The 5447-nt window shown below is 37.9% G+C and overlaps 1 long non-coding RNA gene across 1 annotated transcript; it reads left to right on the top strand.

Moving 5' to 3' along the window:
* Positions 1-4358: 4358 nt before the first annotated feature.
* On the top strand, positions 4359-5189 carry LOC126249743 (uncharacterized). The gene is made up of 3 exons (XR_007545651.1): positions 4359-4479; positions 4599-4839; positions 5007-5189. It is a non-coding gene; the product is annotated as an uncharacterized LOC126249743 (long non-coding RNA).
* Positions 5190-5447: the final 258 nt, after the last annotated feature.

Genomic DNA, 5447 nt, shown 5'->3' with positions numbered 1-5447 from the left:
TTTATATATTTGTGAGTTGGCGCATATTTTGTGTTCAGTTGAATGATATAGGAATCTGTTGCATACTAGTTGTAGTTACCTGATATTTGAAGTACCTGATATTCTAATTATGCATACACACAATCTTAATTTTACTTGAGAATTAATATTATTTTACTTCATGTTTAAATGAATTATTGTGGGACCACCATTCTATACAGATTCTATTTATGACTGACTGAATAAATCTCTTTATTCAACTTAAGCCCTTTGGTGCCTTCTACATCAATTATTGAGTGAATTTTTATTACTGCCCCATTTTATTTGAACTTATTGCTACTTGAACAATGCTTGAACAATAAGACTAAAGTACCACACATTAAAACTATTTATGCAGTGACTTTACCCACTAAGCATGGAAGTAGACATCTATCGCTCACCTCTATGACTATATCAAGACAATTCTAAATGTAGCCATGTATCACCATACTCTGTCTAGTACTTCATCTCGTCTCAGAGATTTTATTTACGTAAAAGCATTGGTACCACTGGGTCACAACTGGGGTTTTTCTTATCCAAGTTATGAATTCAGTCCATGTAAAATTGCAAGTTTGATCCAACAGATTACTATTACTTTGCAATCCACATCGAAAATCTAAAGTGTAGTCGGCAGTTTTATGCTGCTGTTCTAAGTTAAGGGTTCTGCAGCAGAAATTAGGTATGGAAAAGATAGGTGTGGAGCAAGATTTCAAGAAATAGGAAGACAGCAATGCAAAGGTTTGCTGGATATTAGACTTTCGCAGCCAGCAGCGGAGTCACAGACAGTTGTGCAGGTTTTGGCAACAGCTACAGCATCAGGGGCTATAACAGCAGCTCCAAGATCCTCATCATTGGCATTGGCACCAGCTTCACCAATGACAATGACTTCACTTTCGGCAACAGCAGCAGTGTAAAGGAAACCAACATCACTGGTAAGTACTGGCATGGAAAGTGTAAAATCTCCGAACTTGCAGGTTACTGTCAGAGATGGAGGCTAGCATGATTAAATGTGCATTCATTTAAAGTGGTAGAGAAAACGTTAGTGGGTCAGAGAGTTCAACATCGGAGTGTAGAAATGTCTTGGTACAGAGGACTTGTAGGAGTTGTCATTTCAAATACTGTTACAAATACGTTCTTAATTGGAAAAAAATTGGTAGCTATGTGTAACAGCTGGTATACAGGAATTTATGCTAAAGCAAGGAATTCAAATCTTGAAATCATTTCTACTACTACTACTACTACCACCACCACCACCACCACCACCACCACCACCACCACCACCACCACCACCACCACCACCACCACCAACAACAACAACAACAACAATGTTGAAACTGAAATTAAGGAAAAGACAGACAAAGTGGAGAGGATTTCTAAATTGAAGTTGGTGAATTATTGGAACAAATTGGTAGTATTGATGGCATCTGTTAGGGGAACCATTAGGAAATGGAATCAATGAATTACTTGATGAAATATGCAGCAGTGCGGAGAGATGTCAACCAAAGCAAAGTAAACTCAGGGAAGTAACTAAGCAGGCAAGCAGAGAACTGATAGGAAAGGTAGTAAACTAACAGGTTAAAAAAGTATACTGTAAAAATAATGTTGAGAGTGGAGCCAGAGGAAAAGCAGCACAGCAGGACAGCAATTAAAGATTACATGTTCCTCTGCTGATCAAGATGTTAATTAATCTGGAAGAAATAGTTGATTTCCATATTAAAGATGTAAAATGTAAAAATGATTTTGGAAACAAAGACAGTGGTGAGGCACTGCAGCAGGAACAGCAAACAGAGATTGCATGCTGCACTACGGATCAAACATATCGTTATATGTCGGGAAAAGTAGAGAATTTTCAGGTTAAGAATGTAAAATGTAGAGACACCATTAACAGCTAGATCAGTGAGCAAGCAGTGGAGCTGGAACCGCAAATAGGCAATAAGTATTTTTCTGGGGAACAGATTTGTGATGCTAGTAAGAATTTTCAATTTAATAATGGTTGTAAGTTTAGATGTAAGGTTTGTAAGCATTTGTTTGAGGAAACAGCGATATTTGGAGGATATAGAGGTTTGGAAAACTAAGTTACACTGATGTGGAAAACTAAACTGGTGAGGCAACGGACAAGCGATTGATGGAGGTTTGTTGTGTATAATAATGTTATAGATGTGGCCGAAGTGTCAGAAGTGGATAGCGTTTGGAAGTTAGACAAATTTTAGGGTAGTCTGAAGTGGTGCAGCAAAAAAAGAGAGTGGACTAATAATGAAAAGTATGGTGATGAATTTGATGGTGACGAAATGAGACTGTACATTTAACTTTATTCAAAAGAGGAAAAGGAACGCATGATCAAAATACTGGAGTGAATCTTGCATCCAAAAAGACAGAGGTAGAACTGAACTTGGCAGAGACTGAATATATTGTGAATCCTGTTGAGGTGCAGGGCAGTAATGGCAATTTTTGTGATTTAGGTTGTAGTTTAATTGGAGAAAATATCTGTGAATGTGGAGAAGCTGTGATCTACTAGTCTGCTGGAGATACCTTTCGCATTGTACTGGCGGATGTAGGAGAAAATATTTGTGGTGAATTTTAAAATGTATTCGTGTATGTAAGGGAAATCATTTGTGAGGTATTTTATAATGCATCGGCGAATGTTGGTTAAGATGTTTATGGAGAAGTTTACGTTGTATCAGCGATGAGAATGTTGTTTAAAGTGGTGTAGTTAAGTATGACTATGTTACTTTGGAGGAAGGAACCAGTATATTCATTTCTGAAGAGGCAAGTAAAGCAACAGTTCTTGATAGAGACATAAATTCGTAGCATGCATTGGAAAAGGGTGAAAAAATAAGTTGGATCAGAGATTATGGGAGAACAACAGAGATAATGTGGTGAGGAAGTTTGAAGGGTGGCAAGGTGATAGAAAGTTGAAGAATGTACTTGTTGATTCGTTTAAGAGAGAGTAGGATATGAAAGAAGTTTGTAATTAGTAGGTTGGTATGTTAGTTCATAAGGTTTTTCTGTAAGTTTAGTAAACACAACAGATACACATAACAGAGACTTTAGTCATCTGTAATATATTCTTCTTCACTATTTACAACAGTCTGGCAATGGTGTGGTAACTTTTCGCTTCCATGACTGTAGAAATTACATGCTTTTGAGGCAAAGAACTTGTTGAGCCATATTCAGAACGCATTTTCGTCCAAAAAGGAATTTTCTTGTATGTTGTTCGATAGAGAGCGGAAAAAGTGAAAATATGAGGGCTAATGATCAGGTGTATAAAGTGAGTTCGTAATGACTTCCCAACCTAACTCCTGTAAAGTGTTTTTTGTCAGTTTAGTAGAATGCGGGCGGACGTCATTGCGGAGTAGCATTACTTGACGTTGTTCTTGGATTGCGTCTGCAAGACGTCTCAGTTGTTGACAATAAATGTCAGCAGTGATGATTACACCTCTGAAAAGAAATTCGTAGACCACCACACCATCACTGTTCGGTCAGATGCATAACATTATCTTTTGTGGATGCATGCAGTCCTTTTTATGGCGAGTTGCTGCTTTGTTTGGGCTCAACTGTTCCTTTCCTTCCTTTATGTTGGCGTAAAGACACCATTTGTCATCACCAGCAGCGATACAGGATATTTGTTGTTCATGAACCAATTGATGACGATCAGGCACAGATCCACATATGACCACCAGCTGATTTTTGTGTTTTTGGCTTAGAGCATGCGGATCCATACAACCGATTTATAAACTTTCCGATTGAATGCAAGTGTAGCACGATCGTGGAATGATCACAGTTCATCGTATTTGCTAGTCCTCGAATACACTGACGTGGATCATTGTGGATTAATGGGTTTAAACGATCTTTAGCGAACACCTAAGGTCTTCCTGAACTGAAGAGTCACTAATGTCAAAACTATCCTCTTTAAAACGAGAAAACCATTTTCTTGCCATGCTCTGCCCAATGGCATTACTCCCATACATGGCGTATATGTTTCTGGCTGCCTCCACTGCTGTCACCCCTCGACTCAACTCAAATAGAAGAATAGGTCGGACTCTCCATTTTCTAGCGTCCACAGCTCCACTGACTATCTCCAAATGACAAAATGACAATATCTGAACTCAATAGCAACAGCGAACAACAAATAAAAAATGACAATCGATAAATAAACCTATAACAACCGGAATACCAATATGCAAAACAAAAACGCTACGAACTGATACACCAACCCAGTGATCTCAATAAAAACAGGATGCACTACTGCTGTGCTTTGGACCCTTGGAAATCGTGACAAGCAATTTTTGTTAGGTTGGCAACTCCATACGTATAGGTCGTGTTGTTTTGTGCTTTCTGTTATTTGATAATCATTCATTTGTGAGCGATTTATTAAGTTTGTGAAGCTGTAATAGTGAAATATTGTGTAGCTTATGGTTGTAAAGAATTCCAGAGGAAGAGCAGTGGAGTTCAGTATCATAGGTAAGTTATACCTTTGTTTAGAACTAGTGTTTCTGCCACACTGTATTTCATGTATAAATTGCACTACTACAGACAATATTTCTCGGATTCAGTTCTGTATTTGCCTCTTGCTTATGCAGGTTTCCATTTTCTCGTCCGGAAATTCTGAAATTATGGGTGCAAGCAATCGTAGAGTCAAGTGGTCACCTACTGTGTACAGTACTATATGCAGCAGACACTTTACCGAAAGTGAGGCCAGGAGCATCATTAAGACCGTTAAAAGAAGATGCCGTCCCATCTGTCTTTGATTTTCCGAAACATATGCAGAAAAAGATTACTGCAAGGTGACAGTTGGTTCGTAAAGAACCTGCTGGTACTCAAGTAAGTGGAATAGATTACAAGCTTTGACTTACAATTGTGTAGGCCTAAACAAAATAAACGTCAATGGGCCTATATGTATAATGATTGTTTTAAGCTTGCTTATGAAGGTTTTATAATTCTGAACTGTTGTGATGTATGCGAAATTACAATGATCACCTTTCTTGCAGGATGTAAATCATGCAGGTGTACAAATGGAAAAGTCTCCTGAAGCAATTGCTGAAAATTCAGGCAAACCTCCCTTCATCAACAAAAACAAATGTAAGAAAGAAGATGAGACGATTGCAAATGGCTGTAGGCTTATGAAACAAAAACATTTCGACAATGGCACAGCTGATCAATGAACTTCAAAAAGACACCTGAACAGTGATGTAGAGAATTACTGAAAATTTAATTTTAGTGGTTTTCCTTTGCACTTCATCGTTAATGAACTGAAGAACTCCTTGTGTGACAAATAAGCTAGAAGATACTCAGATATTTTAAAACAGTTCACTCTGACACTACATATTTATTCACCTAAAGCATATAGATATACTAGATCATTATTTAGTTTGTCCCATCCAAACTGCATCAGATCTTGGCTCCCATCTGTCAACTGTGAGCCTGGTTTC

Source organism: Schistocerca nitens, chromosome 3 (assembly GCF_023898315.1).
Source record: "Schistocerca nitens isolate TAMUIC-IGC-003100 chromosome 3, iqSchNite1.1, whole genome shotgun sequence".
Classification (NCBI taxonomy): Eukaryota; Metazoa; Arthropoda; class Insecta; order Orthoptera; family Acrididae; genus Schistocerca; species Schistocerca nitens.
The sequence above is the reverse complement of the archived record's forward strand: the minus strand, read 5'-3'. Positions and strand labels throughout refer to the sequence as shown.